This window comes from Somniosus microcephalus, chromosome 16, assembly GCF_052327205.1.
Source record: "Somniosus microcephalus isolate GS21.2 chromosome 16, FLI_Smic_1.0, whole genome shotgun sequence".
NCBI classification, from domain to species: domain Eukaryota; kingdom Metazoa; phylum Chordata; class Chondrichthyes; order Squaliformes; family Somniosidae; genus Somniosus; species Somniosus microcephalus.
The window spans coordinates 11,972,712-11,991,618 of NC_141002.1; the positions used below are offsets into that span (position 1 = coordinate 11,972,712).

The window sequence follows — 18,907 nt, forward strand, 5'->3', positions numbered from 1 at the left end:
AGTCAATGTGAAAGTTAAAATCCCTCATGATTATAGCTGGTCCCTTATTACATGCCCCAACTATTTCCTGATTTATACTCCGACCAACAGAGTTGCAACTGTAAGGAGGCCTATAGATTACGCCCACTAGTGACTTTTTCCCCTTATTATTCCTTATCTCCACCCAAACTGTTTCACTATCCTGATCCTTTGACCCAATATCATTTCTGACTATTGCAGTGATTCCATCCTTGATTAACATAGCAACCCCACCTCCCTTTCCTTCCTGTCTGTCCTTCCTAATTGTCAAATACCCTTGTATGTTTAGTTCTCAGTCATGATTATCTTGCAGCCATGTTTCCGTAATGGCCACCAGATCATACCCATGTGTAGTTATTTGCACCGTCAACTCATCAATTTTGTTACGAATGCTGCGTGCATTCAGATAAAGAACGTTCAAATATGTTTTCTGACAATTTATTTCTGCTTTTACCCCTTTTACTACTTTACCTTTATCATTGTACATTCTGTCCCTTCCTGACACACTCTGGTTTTTAATTCCCCCACTGCTACCTTGCTCTATTGCCTTCTCCGCTGTCATTTTTATTTTTCGCTCTCTTAAAACCTCCCCCCCACTAATTAGTTTAAAGCCCTCTCCACAGCCCTAGTTATTCGATTCACCAGGATTCTAGTCCCAGCACTGGCCAAGTGAAGTCAGTCCCAACGGAACAGCTCTCTCCTGTCCCAGTACTGATGCCAGTGTCCCAGGAAGCAAAACCCATTTCTCCCACACCAGTCTTTGAGCCATGCATTTAACTCTCTAATTTTATTTACCCTAGCCAAATTTGCATGTGGCTCAGGTAGTAATCCAGAGATTATTACCCTTGTGGTTCTGCTTTTTAATTTGGCCCCTAGCTGCTCAAACTCACTCAGCAGAACTTCCTTCCTTGTCCTATCTATGTCGTTGGTACCAACATGGACCACGACAACTGGATCCTCCCCCTCCCACTCCAAGTTTCTCTCCAGCCCAGAGGAGACGTCCTTAACCCTGGCACCGGGCAGGCAACACAGCCTTCGGGACTCTCGCTCTCGGCTGCAAAGAACTCTATCTATCCCCCGAACGATACTATCCCCTACCACTACAACATTTCTTTTAACTCCCCCCACTTGAATGGCCCCCCGCTCCATGTTGCTGTGGCCAGGTTGCTCATCCTCCCCGCAGTTCCTGTTCCCATCTTCACAGGGAGTAAGAGCCTCAAACCTGTTGGACAAGAGCAAGGGCTACGGCTCCTCCAACACTACCTCCTGGATCCCCGTGCCTGCCTCACTTCTAGTCACACCATCCTGACCCTGGCCACGGACTACATCTGAATTAATTAATCTAATTGGTGTGACTACCTCCTGATACCCAGAGTCCAGGTAACTCTCCCCCTCCCTGATGTGCCTCAGTGTTTGAAGCTCGGACTCCAGCTCTTCAACACGGAGCCGGAATTCCTCGAGCAGCCAACACTTACTGCAAATGTGATCACCGTGAGCATCAATGGTGTCCACCAGCTCCCACATATTGCAGCAGCAACACATCACCTGACCTCCCATTCTATGTAATTAATTACATTTATTAATATTTTTAAATACCTTCTGCACGCAGCAGTACGACCTGCACCATTTGAAGACGCACCGATAGTTACAATGGAACAACAGGATATCGATTTATTTACAATCCATAAAATTACAAATTTACAAGTCATGTTGAACGGATGACCACTTTGTTGCTAAGAGGACATGGAGAAGGTTGGTGGCCTGAGCGTTTAGTCTTCAGTCTGATGATGAACAGCAGCAGCTCTTTGTGCAGATGTTTCACCAGGTGACGCTCTGGGCGGGTCGGACACATTCTGACTGTTGGTGAAGTAAACATGCAAAGACCACTGCATGTGCTCGCAGTTGTTCCTGGGGGTTCTGGAAGAAGGACTTGCAATCCGTGGCATATGAGGTGATCTGTTTGGGGATATCTTCAGCCAACTGTCGTGAAAGGTCTCTTAGGAGGTTCATGTAGCTCCTGGTGGGCTCCTCGTCATACTTGTCAATCAACAAGGAAGCTTCAACAGATCCAATGAATGGGAAGAGCAACCGTAGTGCCGAACAACAAGACCTAGTGAGCTCCTCACTCTTTCCATCCAGGTGCAACATCAAGCGCACCAGGTTGGAATGGACCTGTCGGCAGAAGGAGGATCTGGAACCTCCGATCCCACACTTGGCCAAGATCCCCAACACGCTGAACGCTTCAGCCCGCACTCTATCAGACTCTGCCTCAAAGAGTGGCTGAATCCTGGCGAGGATTTTCTCTTCAAAGGGTTGGATGGTGTTTGCTCGCAACTGAATTAAGTGCTTTGAGAGGCACGACAGCACCTCAAATATTAGCACCTCCTTCTGGTTCTCCATGTTCCCCAACAGAGTTGTTGTGTACATCACTTTCCGAGACCATCTTTTAGTCTTGGGATGTGCTGTAATGTTGGACAGGCCTTTGACACACAGCAACTGGAGAACCATAGAGCAAACATCTTACCAATCTACTCGCCAGAATGTCTGTGAGCTGCAGCTGTGAAACCAGTGGAGATTTTAACAGCTCTCCAAGGAGGGAAGCCACGGTGACTGCCTGACAGTCTTGGACCATAAGGATTTGAGCTGCCAGCTGTTTCACAATGCCAGTCAGACTGGGGCCAGCATATCTCACCATTGCTCTGGCCAGCAGGACAACCCCCTTGTCAGACTTGCCCAGATCCATCATCTAGTCCCATTCTCCACATTGCACCATGTCATTAAGCACTGCTTCATTATTTGTCTGAGCTAGGCGGTCCTTCAGTGTCTCCACACAATTCACACAAACATTGCTGCTTTCAGATGTTAGAGGCTTAACTGAGAATTCCCTCTGCTGCGGTTGACCATCAGGAACAAAGCCACTGACCAGACAAACATTAACACACGAGCTAAGATGAATCAGCAGGCTACTAAATATCTGCGGTAATAATGTAGCCACCGCCTTTGCTGACTCGGGCTTAGTTATTATCTCGTACAGCCCACAGATGGCAGCCAGGGATTCAAGGCTTGAATACTGGGTTGTGTTATCTCTGATGGGATAGGTTTTGCTTATTGCAAATCCTAACTGTTTGTTCAGTGTGTCCAGCAGCTCTCCCATTGTACTCGTGGTACATTCTGTGTCCTCGGACAGTGATCGACACACGTCACTGACGTACTTGTCCAAAGGGACGGGGTAGGTGAGGAGACAGGACACAACTGTTGCTCTGTTGTGTGAGGGCAGTATGGCGATACTCAGTAGAACTGAAAGTTTCATATTCTCATAAGGAACTTATTGCATCTTGACCGAACAGTAATGAATAGAGGAGACGGAATGTACCTTTTACTATTTACTGAGTAAATGGGTGGACATTACAGCACATTGTCTGCATGGCAGAACCCGAAACTGAAAGTGAAAGACAAAGTAAAACCGAGCCCCCCAGCACCCCCTTCAGGTAACACCCGGGAACTGAGACAAACTTAATTGAAGCAAAACTCAAAACACAACACTCCTTTCCCCCAGATAAAACCCCTTAGTCCTCCAGGCGTCTGGGACAGAATCTAACCCGACTTGAGCGCCGCTGGACAGGCATAGTCGGGGTGCCACTGCTAACCACAGGAAAACCTTCCTCCATGGCTGATGACTCCGTGACACCTTCTGTCGATGTGGCTTCCATCGTTGTTGCAGGAAGCAGGCCGTCACTGCCTGGCAGAGGTGGCGGAGACAATGGCCTAGCCTGTGACGTCTCTGTTACTCTCACCGGAGTACGACCCCGTAGCTGGTTTATGTGGCATCTGTGATGCTGGCCATCAGGTGTACGGACGCTGTACGACAGGGGACCCGTGGCCTGCTCCACCACGGCAGGCATCCATTTGTCTCCTCCTGCATAGCAACGGGCAAACACAGTCTCTGATGGCTCGAACTGCCTGGCAGTGCCCTGGTGCTTCTTAGCCAGCTCCTCTTGCTTTGTGTGCATCTCATCCCTGTAGTCCGGGTGTAGCCGGTCCAGTGTAGTCGCCAGCCGGCGACCCATCAGCATCTCGGCAGGACTCTTCCCCGTTGCTGAGTTTGGTGTGGTATGCTGTGATAACAGGAACCTGGCCAATCTGGTTTGCCAGTCCCCCACCGATATCCTCACCAGTGCTGTAATGTATATACCTTTAAGGGGGGGAAATACTTTTTACAGCTCATGTATACTGTAGTACCGGCAGTGACCACACCTGTATATAGCACTGAGTAGTAATCTGTACAGTCAGTTCAACTGTGAGCCATGTTGAGTAAACACCTGTTGTACCGTTTCTGCTGCAGTCTGTATCTTATTATGCCCAGACACAACATTGACGATGAGGAAAGTTCGAACCTACCTGCAACTCTGCATCACCTCCCGGGGATTCTTTCCTGGAGATCAGTGGATTGGAGGTCAAGGCCAGAGACTCGGGCGTCGACCACGGGCAACCGCCCAGTCATCCAGCAGAGACTTGAGAATTGCGGGGGAGGCTGTCGAGAGCCAGGCTTGGCTTTCCAGTCGAAGTGGTCCAGCGAAACGGGCTGGCAACAGGAAGTGCGCAGACCCTTCCCGGACAGCGGCGGGCTAGGGCCCGACCGAGCGGCACAGCAAAGGGCCGAGCAGCGTCGACGGGGGAGAGAGAGAGAGGGCAGAGCGCATAGGGCGCAGCCGGTGTTCAGGGGCCGAGCAGCATCGGAGAGAGGGAGAGAGAGACGTGCAGAAACCCGCGAGGCGCCGCCATTGCCACGAGGACCGCGGAGTGCGGCGTTGGCAGCAGCGGGGGAGGAAGGAAAGCACGGGAGATGCCATTTTATGCCATTGGGAGACGCCATTTTAAACCACACCCAAAATGCCAATGAGTGGCAGTATCACCGCATTTGACAATGAAGTCGAAGATTGGACTACATATGTCGAGCGAATAGAGGTATACTGCAAGGCAAATGAGGTGTCAGATGACAAGAAAGCGTCGGTATTGTTAAATTTAATGGGTGCAAAGAGGTATGGGTTATTACGAAATCTAGTAACCCCAAGGAAGCCAATGGAAACGAGTTTTGAAGACATAGTAACGATACTACTGGAACATTTAAACCCCACACTGCTGCTGATAGCAGAAAGATTCAAGTTTCACAAACGGAACTAGCATAAGGATGAAAGCAATGCCGATTATTTAACAGAACTGCGCAAACTATCGAAACACTGCCAGTTTGGAGCGGGACTGGCAGATACCTTAAGGGACAAGTTTGTGTGTGGGATTCAAAGTGAAGGAACCCAAAACAGCTTTTATCTGAAAAGGACCTTACGCTGGAAAAGGCTTTCAGCATTGCGGTATCATATGAAGCAGCAGCACGGGGCGCTGCAGAGATACAACAGAGACCGCAAGAATATGGCACAAACGAAATGTCATATGGAACAGAGAAGTGTTATCGCTGCGGCAGAACAACACACGACCAGAATGATTGCTGGTTCAAAGACAAAGTGTGCAGACAGTGTGGAAAAGTACGACACATAGCACGAGTCTGCAGGTCGGGAAAGCAAACCAGCAATAAGAAACCTACCAAAGGAAAGTACAAGAAGGTACATAAGATGACGGAGAATAGTTCAGATGAACAAAAGAGAGATAACGACTCCGAAAACAGGGAACTGAGTTGTCTGAAACTACATAATGTGATCACAATGGAGGATCACCGAACCATTTGGGTCACTCTCAAGATAGCAGGAGTCCAGGTAAAGATGGAATTGGACACAGGATCAGCTCTAACAGTCATAAACTGATGGGACTATGAGCGGCTATTCTCACACATACCCTTGAGAGACACAAAAATTATTTTGAAGACGTACACGGGGCAAAAAGTCTACCCCAAAGGAAAAATAAGGGTGACCGTTAAATATAACGGTAAGGAAACACCAAAATTGGACCTGTACATATTGCAAGATGGAGGACCACCATTACTGGGACGTGAATGGATCCGGAAAATACAACTGGATTGGCATTCCATACAGGCACTGACTGTGGCTGACAAAAAGGATGACGACGTCACACCTGGGCGACTGTCAAAGATCCTAACTGACGCGAAAGCAGTGTTCCAGCAAGGAGTCGGAACACTAAAAGGGATGACAGCAACGATTAAAATTGAAGAAAACGCAAGCCCAAAATTTTTTAAGGCCAGACCGGTACCTTATGCGATCCGCCCAGCCATTGAAGCAGAGTTGGAGAGTCTGGAACGTTCAGGTGTACTGTCCAAGGTAGACTGGAGCGAGTGGGCTACACCCATCGTCCCTGTGATGAAAAGTCATTGAGCAGCACGCCTGGGGAACCAAGGAAGGTTCGCATCTGTGGGGACTTTAAGGTAACAGTGAACCCGATCCTTCACACCGTACAATATCCACTTCCGCGGATTGAAGATATTTTCGCCTCGCTATCTGGAGGGAGATGCTTCACTAAGATTGATCTGGCCCAGGCGTATCTGCTAATGGAGGTAGAAGAAGCATCAAAAAAATACCTCACAATCAACACCCATAAAGGTCTATACCAATACAACCGGCTGGTATTCAGGGTAGCATCAGCTCCGGCTATTTGGCAGAGGGCAATGGAACAAGTCCTGCAAGGGATCTCAGGGACCCAGTGTTATTTGGACGACATCCTGGTCACGGGCGAAAATGACAGTGATCACCTTGCCAACCTGGAGCAGGTGCTCACTAGATTGCAGAAATATGGGCTCCGAGCTAACCGCCCCAAATGCGAGTTTTTTAGAAAACAGATCTCGTATTGTGGCCACGTTATCGATAAAGAGGGGTTACATAAGTCCCCAGAGAAGATTGAGGCAGTAGTCAAGGCTCCAGCACCGGAAAATGTGTCACAACTGAGGTCGTTCCTCGGGCTGGTAAACTACTACCATAAGTTCTTGCCAAATTTGTCTACAATACTACACCCACTGAACACCCTACTGCAAACTGGGGTGCCATGGAAGTGGAGTGACGAATGTAGACGAGCTTTCCAGAAGAGCAAAACACTAATCACATCGAAAGAGGTATTGGTCCATTACAACCCAGCATTACCAATTCGTTTGGCATGTGATGCGTCACCCTACAGCATTGGAGCGGTGCTGTCGCACAAATTCTCAGACGGCTCAGAGAGGCCAATAGCCTTTGCGTCACGATCACTAACCTCAGCCGAGCGTAACTACGCCCAGATTGACAAGGAGGCCCTCAGCCTAGTGTGGGGAGTGAAAAAGTTCAATCACTATCTGCACGGGCAGAAATTCACCTTGCTGACTGATCACCAGCCTCTTGTCTCCATTTTTAATCCGAAGAAGTGCGTTCCGGTGATGACTGCGCAACGACTACAAAGATGGTCACTTTTTCTAGGGGCACACCACTATGAGATTGAATATAAGGGCACGAAACAGCATGGAAATGCTGATGGGCTATCACGCCTGTCACTGCCTACTGCGGAGGAAGCACCAGCAGTGGATCCTGTCGAAATATATCATTCGACTATAATTGAATGCTTGCCAGTACCTAACGCTGGTATGGAGAAGGAGACCCGAAATGACCCGATACTGTCTCGGGTATATGATTTGACGGTGAAGGGATGGCCAGCACATGGCGACTCACTGTTGCCAGCATTCTCATCCAGAAGAGAACAGCTGTCAGTATGCCAGGGTACCTTGATGTGTGGATCCCGAGTGGTAATTCCACCCAAGTTAAGAGAGCGAGTGCTCAATGAGCTTCACGAAGGTCATCTGGGAGGGGTAAAAATGAAAAGCCTAGCCAGGGCTTATGTGTGGTGGCCGGGAATCGATAAACAAATCGAGGACCTGACCAAGAGTTGCTCAGGATGCCAGAAAGTCCAAAATGCACCACCACAGGCCCCTCTACACCCATGGGAGTGACCCTCATCTCCATGGCAATGGGTGCATATTGATTTTGCTGGTCCATTCATGGACTCAATGTTTTTAATCGCCGTGGATGCGCACTTGAAATGGCCTGAGGTCATCAAAATGTCCAACACCACCACGGAGAAAACTATTGCAGTCCTACGGACCATTTTTGCCAGGAATGGCTTGCCAGAACAGATTTGCTCCGACAATGGACCACAGTTTGTGTCCGAAGAGTTCCGGAGGTTCTTGAAAAAGAATGGGGTAAGGCATTACACATCCGTCCCGTATCATCCAGCCACAAATGGATTGGCTGAGAGGTTCGTACAAACCTTTAAGAAGGCAATAAAGGCTATGTACAATGACAACATTCCGCTGCAGCACAAGGTGGACAATTTCCTGTTCGCCTACCGGAATGCGACACATGCAGTCACCAACCAGGCCCCAGCCATGATGTTCTTTAACCGAAGGTTAAGATCTCGCCTGGATTTGCTCAGACCAAACGTACGAAGAGATGTTGAGAGTAAGCAATTCCAGCACATCCATGAGAAGCCAACAAGGAGCTTCAATTTAGGGCAACCAGTCTTGCCCCGCGACTACCGAACAGAAAAATGGCAGCCAGGAATGATATGCACACCGCAGGGCCCACTAATGTACACAGTGGATGTTGGGGAGAGCATTGTGAGACGCCATGCTGACCAGATCCTAGAGTCACAGGAACAAGTCAACCCCATGCCTCGCCCATATGTACCTGGTGATGAACCCGACGTACAGGTCGCATCTACCCCAGAAACAGTAGCATCGGAAGCTGATGAACCAGCTGACGACAGGGGGCCAGAATCGCCTCCGCACCAAGAGCAAGACACTTGGGAAAGGCGCTATCCAGAAAGGATCAGGCGGCCTCCCGAAAGACTGAATATATAAATAGACTATTTTCAGCTACGGTTGCATGTTATAAGTGTTCATTGTAATTAGTTTGATATTTAATTGTTAAATGAGTGTTATGGTACTGTTAATCTAAAAGGGGAGGAATTGTAATGTATATACCTTTAAGGGGGGGAACTACTTTTTACAGCTCATGTGTACTGTAGTACCGGCAGTGACCACACCTGTATATAGCACTGAGTAGTAATCTGTACAGTCAGTTCAACTGTGAGCCACGTTGAGTAAACACCTGTTGTACCGTTTCTGCTGCAGTCTGTATCTTATTATACCCAGACACAACAAGTGCCTCTTTTGTGGTTTGCACCATCCTCTCTGCCTGCCCGTTAGAGGAGGGGTGATAGGGCGCTGTGGTCACGTGGCGGTTCCAGTTTCTGCCTGCAAAAGCCTTGAACTCCGCTGACGTGAAGGCTGCTCCATTGTCCGAAACCAGCATGTCGGGGACCCCATGTGTGGCAAACAGCAAACGCAACGCGTTGATCACTGCACTGGATGTCATGGAGCTCATGATTGCCACCTCCAGCCATTTCGAATGAGAATCCATCACTATCAAAAAGACCTTCCCCTGAAATGGCCCTGCAAAGTCAATGTGGAGTCTTGACCATTTACGAGTGGTCCACTCCCAGGGGTGAAGGGGACACTTGGATGGGCTATGGCGAGTCAGCTGACATGTCTCACAGCTCTTTACCACCTCCTCCACATCTCGGTCCAACCCCGGCCACCAGACGTAGCTTCTCGCCAACACCTTCATGTGCACAATCCCAGGGTGTGAGTCATGCAGCATTTTCAGCACCTCCTCTCTTGCGGCGGCAGGAACCACCACACGGCTTCCCCAGAGCACGCAGTTCTTGTGTGCAGACATTTCATGGCGCCTCTGAACGAAGGGCTTGAAATGCTCCTCCTAGACCTCGGAGGGCCAGCCATGCAGCAGCCAGCGTAGCACCCGTGATAAGACTGGATTTTTCTGTGTGAGGCTGCCAATCCGCTGGGCATGGAGTGGGGCCTCCAGAACCTCCTCCAGTAGCAGCACCTCCAGGGGTGGTGGCGTCTCAGCCATCGGCCGGTTCAAAGGCAAGCGACTCAGAGCATTAGCATTAGCCAGCATCTTCCCAGGCCTGTAGCAAAGTTCATAACTGTAGGCCCCCAACATCAGACTCCACCGAAGCATATGCGGTGATATGATCTGGGGCATGGGCTTGGAGTGATGCAAGAGTGGCTTGTGGTCTGTGTAGATGACGAACTGTCTCCCTAACAGGTACTGGCTGAACTTCTTTACCCCAAATATGATGGCTAGGGCCTCCTTGTCAATCTGGGCGTAATTACGTTCTGCTGTTGAGAGTGTTCTTGAGGCAAAACTGATAGGCGCTTCCCGGCCATCTGGCTCTATGTGACCCAACAGAGCTCCCAGCCCGTATGGTGAGGCATCACACACCAACACCAATGGCTTGTTTTCATCATAGTGTGCCAGAACCTTATCTGCTTGTAGCAATTCCTTTGCCTGTCTGTAGGCTGTTTCATGAGCTGAGGTCCAGTTCCACACTGTTGCTTGGTCTAACAGCCCGTGCAGTGGCTCTAAGATTGTGGCTTTGCCCTTGAGAAAACAACTGTAGAAGCTTAACAGTCCGAGGAATGCCTGCAGTTTGGTCTTGTTCTTGGGGGTGGGAGCGCTCCTGATAGCCTCCACCTTCTCCGTAGTCGGATGCACACCGTCTTTGTCCACTCGGAATCCCAAGATCTCCACCCCATTGGCAGCGAACACACATTTCTCCTGCTGAAGGCGTAGTCCTACCTCAGCCAGCCGGCGTGGTACTTCCTGCAGCCGCTCATCATGGGCTTCCTGTGTCTTGCCTGTAATCAGTATGTCATCCAAGTAAGGCTGAACTCCCGGAACACCAGCCAACAGGGTGTCCATGAACCTCTGAAAGATTGCCACAGCCGTAGACACCCCAAACTGCAGCCTTGTGGCTCGGAAAAGTCCTCTGTGGGTGTTGATTGTCAACAGCTCGGCTGACTCTTCACCCAGGACCAGTTGCTGGTATGCTTGCTTGAGATCCAGCTTGGTGAACAGAGTGCCTCCAGCCAGTGTTGAAAACAGCTCTGTAACAGTTGGTAAGGGATACACATCTGGTAACACAGCAGTATTAACCGTACATCTGTAATCTCCACAGATTCGCAGGCCCCCATCCTTCTTTGCAGTGGGCGCGATAGGGGTGGCCCAACGGGAGTTCTTCACTGGCAAGAGAACCCCTTGGTTCACCAGCTTATCCAGGGCCTCATCCACCTTCTTGCGCAACGCAAAAGGAACTGGTCGCGCCTTGAAGAACTTAGGCGCTACCCCTGGGTCCACTTCAATTGAGAGTGGCGGTCCCCGACAGGCCCCGAACTCACCAAAAACCTCTTCATAGTTCTCCAACATAGGCATTATGGGCTGTCGCTGTACTGTGTGTACTCCTGTCACTTCAATACCAAGGGGCTCAAACCAATCTCTGCCCAGCAGGCTTGTGCCCTGCCCCGCCACCACATAAAGTGGAAGTGTGTCCTTGACTGCCTGAAACTTAACTTCCACATGAATCATACCCAGCACCTGGAGTTGAGCTTGGGACCACTGCCGTAGCACACCACTGACCTGAGCCATCGCCGGGGGTTCACTTGGCCACAGCCTATTGTAAGTGTCTTCACTTATCAACGAACACGCTGAGCCTGAATCCACCTCCATGCAGAGTGGTGCCCCATTCATGATCACATTTGCCGTGTATCCCCACCCTCTGTGGGGTAGCTGCTCAGCTTCCGTGGTATACACTGTGTACTCATCGTTGTCCTCCAGTGTCAGGGTGTGTGTCTGCGATGCTTGTGTTGGCTCTGCTGCAGCAGCCTGAGCTTTCTTCATGCAGACACGAGCTATGTGTCCTCTTCTTACAGAAATGACATACCGCTGACACAAATTTGCATGTAGTGGAACCATGGAGGGCCCCACAGCGGAAACATTTTCTTCCTGTCCCTTTAGTTGCCTCCATGTCTCTCACAGCAGCAGCTGCGTGTGTGGTCTTGTGCACCTCCTCGGCGGCCTGAGATGGTGCTGCCTCTGTACAGAGCATACGTGTGTTCATCGATGCAGCCTCTGCTGCTAAAGCCTTCTCCTCGGCCAGTCGGAACGTCAGGGCCTTCTCCGCTAACAGCTGTCTCTGCAATGCCGAGCCCAGCACTCCACACACAATCCGATCACGGAGCATATTGTCTAAATGGTCACCAAAATTACAATGTAATGAGCGTTTCCTCAACTCAGAAATGTAACTTGAAATAGATTGTCCAGGCTGGTGTTTACAATTGTGAAAATGGAAACGCTGCACAATCTCTGAGGGTTTTGGGTTAAAATGTTTCTGCAGCTTCTCAATCAAATCAGCATAATCCACCTCACTAGGTTTACGAGGAGCCACCAATGAACGCAGGACGGAGTAAGTAGCAGCTCCGCATACACTTAGCAACACTGAGCGCTTCTTCTCTTCTTTGTCAATATTATTGGCCTCAAAGAAACACCCCAGTCTTTCTGCGTATTCCTCCCATGAACTGTCCTTATCCCCAGAGAGCTCTTCAATATGTCCCAAGGTCGTCATAGTTTTAATGTGCACTGTCCCTTTAAGATCCACGGACTTTTTTCTTTATTTTTTTTAAAAATTATTTTTCTCCTCCGGTCAGAGTTACGGTAGCTACACTCACGGTAGTTGCCTGGCCCTCACAATACTCTGTCTGCCATCTACGTCGCAGCTAGCCAACTATCAAAATGCCATTGATGTTGCTAGCTGAGTGGCCCGCTCGTCACAATTTCCAATATCACGGCTGTAGGTTCGCATGTCTATCTCAGTCCTTCTAGAGAGTTCAACAGCCGCCTCGTCGCCAGAATTGCATCTTGACTGAACAGTAATGAATAGAGGAGACGGAATGAACCTTTTACTATTTACTGAGTAAATGGGTGGACATTACAGCACATTGTCTGCATGGCAGAACCCGAAACAGAAAGTGAAAGACAAAGTAAAACTGAGCCTCCCAGCACCCCCTTCAGGTAACACCCGGGAACTGGGACAAACTTAATTGAAGCAAAACTCAAAACACAACAGAACTGACTGCAATTCAATGCTCAGCACATGAAGTATCTCTGAGACCTGATCCCGAAGTTCACTGCCTCGTCTTTTAATGATGTTTTGCAGGAGCACAGCAGCTGCACTGGAACAGCTGGGGTGTTGGTCGGACAGTCCTTTGAGTGCCACGGGAAGCAAGTTGCCCAGTTGGTCATGGGGCAAACACTTGGAAATGACCTCTGTGAGCTGGCAGCATGCTTGAAAGAGAACTGAAGCATCAGGGTTAACTAACTGTTCCCTGACTCCTTTCAGAACCTCCAACTGCTCCTTTTGCTGATCCAGATTGGTGCCTTCATATGATAACTGAATGGAAAGGATGATGTACAAGGTGTCCAGAGTCATCTGTCGAACGGGAAGCAATGGGTCTGCACAACGCGGCATCAGTTGTCCAATCAGAATTCCCGTGTTATTTCCAGCCGTTACATTCTGAACATTGAACTTCTCCCAGCAACATTTCAGGAGCTGTAAGGTTGTGTCCATGGCGCTCTCTCATTCATGAGCTTTTGCTGAAGTGGTCCAGACTGCTACCTGATTGAAAATGACCTCAATTCCTTCAGGGGACAGATCCTGAAGCAGTAATTGCTTCAGGAGCTCTAGCAGTGAACTCATGGTTTGGGTATAAAGTGTTGCCATCCTATTCATGTCTTTGACATTGTCCAGTTCTGAAGGTAACAAGCTGAAGGTACTGGTCAGGCAGGTTTGAATCAATTGGCAGATGTCAGCTTGGTTTGACTCGATGTGTAGTTGTATCAGATGCTTGCAGGCATCCATGGCTAAATGTCGAACAGGGCTCTGCAGCAGCTCTGGTGGCTCGGCCTCGAGAAGATTCAGCATGCATGTCAGCAGCTCCCTGTTTCTGGTCAAGTTGAGGGATGCTCTCTAGCGATTTGAATGTAGGGATCTAGCTACCAGAGTCACGGTCTTTATTAGGCTGATCTTTAGTGTGAGATCCCTGGATTCAGTCTTTTTCTCCTGTCCACTTGTACTGTATTGATTGATCACAGCTGGCAGAATGTGGGTCTCGCTTGTGGACAGCATTAGTTCCTCAGGTGTGTAGAATGCCAAGTTCCCATAGCAAAGAACCAGGGTTTTTTTTTATTCATTGATGGGATGTGGGCGTTGCTGGCTAGGCCTGCATTTAGTGCCCATCCCTAATTGCCCTTGAGAAGATGGTGGTGAGCCACCTTCTTGAACCGCTGCAGTCCATATGGTGTAGGTACACCCACAATGCTGTTAGGAATGGAGTTCCAGGATTTTGGCCCAGCGACAGTGAAGGAACGGCGATACAGGTCCAAGTCAGGATGGTGTGTGGCTTGGAGGGGAACTTGTAGGTGGTGATGTTCCCATGCGTCTGCTGCCCTTGTCCTTCTAAGTGGTAGAGGTCGCGGGTTTGGAAGGTGCTGTTGAAGGAGCTTTGGCGAGTTGCTGCAGTGCATCTTGTAGATGGTACACACTGCAGCCACAGTGCGCCGGTGGTGGAGGGAGTGAATGTTGAAGGTGGTGGATGGAGTGCCAATCAAGCAGGCTGCTTTGTCCTGAATGGTGTCGAGCTTCTTGAGTGTTGTTGGAGCTGCACTCATCCAGGCAAGTGGAGAGTATTCCATCACACTCCTGACTTGTGCCTTGTAGATGGTGGAAAGGCTTTGGGGAGTCAGGAGGTGAGACACTCGCCGCAGAATTCCCAGCCTCTGGCCTGCTCTTGTAGCCACAGTATTTATATGGCTGGTCCAGTTCAGTTTCTGATCAATGGTAACCCCCAGGATGTTGATAGTGGAGGATTCAGTGATGGTAATGCCATTGAATTTCAAGGGGAGATGGTTAGAGTCTCGCTTGTTGGAGATGGTCATTGCCTGGCACTTGTGTGGTGCGAATGTTACTTGCCACTTGTCAGCCCAAGTCTGAATGTTGTCCAGGTCTTGCTGCATATGGACACGGACTGCGTCAGTATCTGACGAGTCTCGAATGGTGCTGAACAGTGTGCAATCATCAGCGAACATCCCCACTTCTGACCTTATGATGGAGGGAAGGTCATTGATGAAACAGCCGAAGATGGTTGGGCCTAGGACACGGCCCTGAGGAACTCCTGCAGTGATGTCACGTGATTGAGATGAATGACCTCCAACAACCACAGCCAACTTCCTTTGTGCTAGGTATGATTCCAACCAATGGAGAGTTTTCCCCTTGATTCCCATTGACTTCAGTTTTGCTAGGGCTCCTTGATGCCACACTCGATCAAATGCTGCCTTGATGTCAAGGGCAGTCACTCTCACCTCACCTCTTGAGTTCAGCTCTTTTGTCCATGTTTGGACCAAGGCTGTAATGACGTCAGGAGCTGAGTCGCCCTGGCGGAACCCAAACTGGGTGTCAGTTAGCAGGTTATTGCTGAGTAAGTGCCGCTTGATAGCACTGTCGACGACACCTTCCATCACTTTGCTGATGATTGAGAGTAGCCAAAACCACATCAGGCTTGATCCTAAGAATATCCAAGAAACTATTAGTTTTCTTAAATCTGTTGGAGTTAGCAAACTCCTCCAGGCTACTGAGGGTATCATCAAAGTGTGTCATGTCACAGAAACCAAAGGCGAGGGCTGCTCCCTCTCTCTCCGCACTCTCACTGTGCTGCACACTCAGTAGCATTTTGTAAAGCTCCTCCTTTATTTTCATTGTGCGGGTCTGACGGAGCACTGTCCCAAGAGATTTATAGAGAAAGCCCTTCTCTTGTGGGGAAAGATGGTTGGTGTTGACCTCTATGTATTTCATCAGCGAGCTGACATGTCCATTCCTCGTCATCAATGATATTGAGAGTTCTGGACAAGGCCAACAATAATTTTCTCCTCCCATTCCCTTTGGGCCAGAAACTCCTTTGAATTCTTCAGTAATTGTTCAACCAATGATGGAAGTTCCTCTTCCCACCCTCTCACAGTTGCTGGGTGGATATTGAGGCTCAGGACTTGGACTTGCATTAGCCTCAGTGCCGCAGCTCCTCGGCTTCCTCCCTGATATGGGCAACAAGACACGATGAGGAGCCGGGTCAGCAGTGCCTGGGCTTTAGGGAGATTGGCACCTTCATTGTAAGTGAGGAAAAGCCTCTCACTGCCGGCTTGCAGTTTCTTTTTTCCAAGGTGTGCTGAACAATTACAGATTGTTGTTAAAGCCTTGGTGTACTGGGTCATGGTGACAAACTCCAGTAAGAATGGCCAATGGACATCCTCCATCTTCACTGCAGTTGTGATCACACACATCACTGTTTCACATACTGTGACTAATTCCTCAGTTGTTACCTGGTCTGGCTGATGATTGGGTGGTACCAGGGTCCCTGAATCAACAGATGCAGCACACTGTTGGATGACAAATTCCACCATTGCCTTTCCTCCCTCTAGCTCAAGGTAACCTTGCTGGGCCATGACACATATTACTTGGGCAATTAGCTTCTTCTCCTGATTGCTGCTCTTGTCCAGGAGCAGTGTTTTTTGGCAGCCACAACCTGAGCTTTCTTCCTCTCAAAATGTGAGGAGACCGATATGATGAGGTGCCTCAGTACATTGAATGTTCCTACTTTCGTTTTTTGCTCAGCGTTCTCTAACTGCGAGAGGAGAAATTGGACTATTGAGTCTGCATAAGCTGGGACCAGAACTCTAAAACAGCAAAGGATCTTATTGCGTTTCTTCACAGCAAAATGGTTATTATCTCCTGCCAAAACACACATCTGCTGGTGGGGACTTTTAAGCAGATTGTCCATCTGTGTTTTCAGCCCCAGATACCTCGGGCAGGATTTTCATTCAGGAGTTGAGTTGGAGGCGGGACTACAACTTTCGGGGTTGTAGTCCCGCCTCCATCGAGATCCGGCCAATCCATGCGATTTTAACTTGATTGACCTTGTTGAGCCCACCCAGCGGGCTCAGCAGGCCAATTAAGGGCCACCCGGCAACAGGTGACGTCACAGACTGAAATTTCATCTGTCAAGAGGTTTTGACAGATGAAATATCAGCGTTTCACAGCTGTTTGAAGCTGTCAAACACTGACAGTCTCACTTCTAACATGAGTCCTTCTCCACAGACTCAGTTCGAAATCTCTCCTGCACAGAAATCTGCAGGCTGTCACTTTTGACAGATCGCAGCCAGTCGCCTTTCTGTGCTGGTGAGATGAAGGACTCCCGAGACCTAAAGGAAGGAAGGCTGAAGAGGTAAGAAACGGTATGTAAAACTTATTTAATCACTTTAGACACATCAAACACACTTACCTTTGCACTCATGTACCCATCACTCACCTGAACACTGACATCTCGACCCCTCCAAGCCCTTCAGCCCGACGGCCCGCCTCCTCTAACTTAGTGTGGTGTGGAGCCGTCGGGAATCCCACACTTCAACCTTAAAAATAGGGATTATGCTAAAAACTGCCTGTTAACTACCTGTTAACAGGCAGTTAATTGGCACTAATCCCTTCCAGCCTCGGGTAGGCGGGTCCCAGTGCGGGGCGGGTACCCGCCTCCTTTGAAACTGGCATGGAGGCGGGTTTGGGTGCGGGATGGGGTCGGGACCCCTGATTTTGGGATTTTAACCCCCCGCACGCCTCCAATCCCGACTCCACGGCCCAATGAATATCCTGCCCCTCATCTCTGTGGCAACGTCCAGTACCCGGCACAAACAATCTGTGATGGAAAAATGCCCTGGTTGCTTCTTGTAGAGAGACAGGATGCCTGGAACTATCCTGGGCAGCTCTTCTTCTAGTGTGTCCTTGGGCAGCAGGGAAATGGCACAGCCTAGAGCTTCTACTGTTGGGATCTTCAATTCAGAGGACTCCTTCTCGAGCCACACCTTGAGTAACAGAATATAGACAGCGTTGATCTCGGTGGAGAAAGTATCTTTAGTCACGTTAGGGTCTGAGGCTTTCTCCATATTTCCCAGATAGATCAGGATGCTATTGCTAAAACTACCCACTGCTGAGGCAAATGCAGTCGTCAGCTCAGTCTGTTTAACACCAATGAATACTGGAATCATGATCCCTAAGATAGATTTTAGTAAAGGAACCATGCCGTACACATTTTCCATTGACAGTTTTGTTAAGGTCTTGACCATGTACACATGCGGAAGGTGCCCTTGTCTGAAACTCTTTGTCATCAACTGGACAACTTCATTTCTGAACTTGAAGTTTGTGGTAACCAGGAGATTGCTGGCCGCTTTCTGGCTGTCAGCTTGTGCTCCTGTTAACATCATCATCCACATTGCAGCCAAAGAGATAACTTTCTCAGCAAGTGCTTGGCTGATTTGATCAAGGGTGTCCTTGATGATCATCACCATGGTCTCCAATACTACAACACCGTGTGGAGCTGTCTGCGTGCTGTGATGACACAGATAGTCATGGCAGCTCATTAATATTATTTCTGGGTGCTGACGCCCCAGTCTCTGGAGGGTCTTTGATATTTTCTGCTGAAAATTTTCATCTTCCTCGGCTATCATCTTCACGAGGGCAAGTGATAATGTTTCCACATTGAGGGACATTTTCTCAGTCAAATTTTACAACTCTTCAATATGAAGAAAAGTTTCAACCAAATAATTTCTGTGAGTGATGATCAGTTAAAGATTGTCTTTGTTCACTAACTCACAGTGTGAAATCAGGTCTCTGCTCGGATGTTGTTCCTTGACTTCTTTCTCTACAATGATTAACACTGTTCCTTTACGCAGTATTTCCAATTTGTTCTTGGTGACCTTCTGAAATTTGAATAGATTTGATGAACGCACTTGTCTTGAAGCTCTCTCCTCTTTGCTCTCTCATGCACAAATGCACAGTTTGGACCACTTTGCCATGTCTAGTCCACCCCTGTGGTTTCTGGGTTGTCATGGTTTTCATTGTGATGCCAGGTTACATAATCCCTCAGTTGTGATGTGGCCCTGGGTCA

At 49.0% G+C, this 18,907-nt stretch overlaps 1 pseudogene; it reads right to left on the reverse strand.

Moving 5' to 3' along the window:
- Nucleotides 1–1,771: 1,771 nt before the first annotated feature.
- Nucleotides 1,772–18,509, reverse strand: LOC147105980 (maestro heat-like repeat-containing protein family member 1; annotated as a pseudogene).
- Nucleotides 18,510–18,907: the final 398 nt, after the last annotated feature.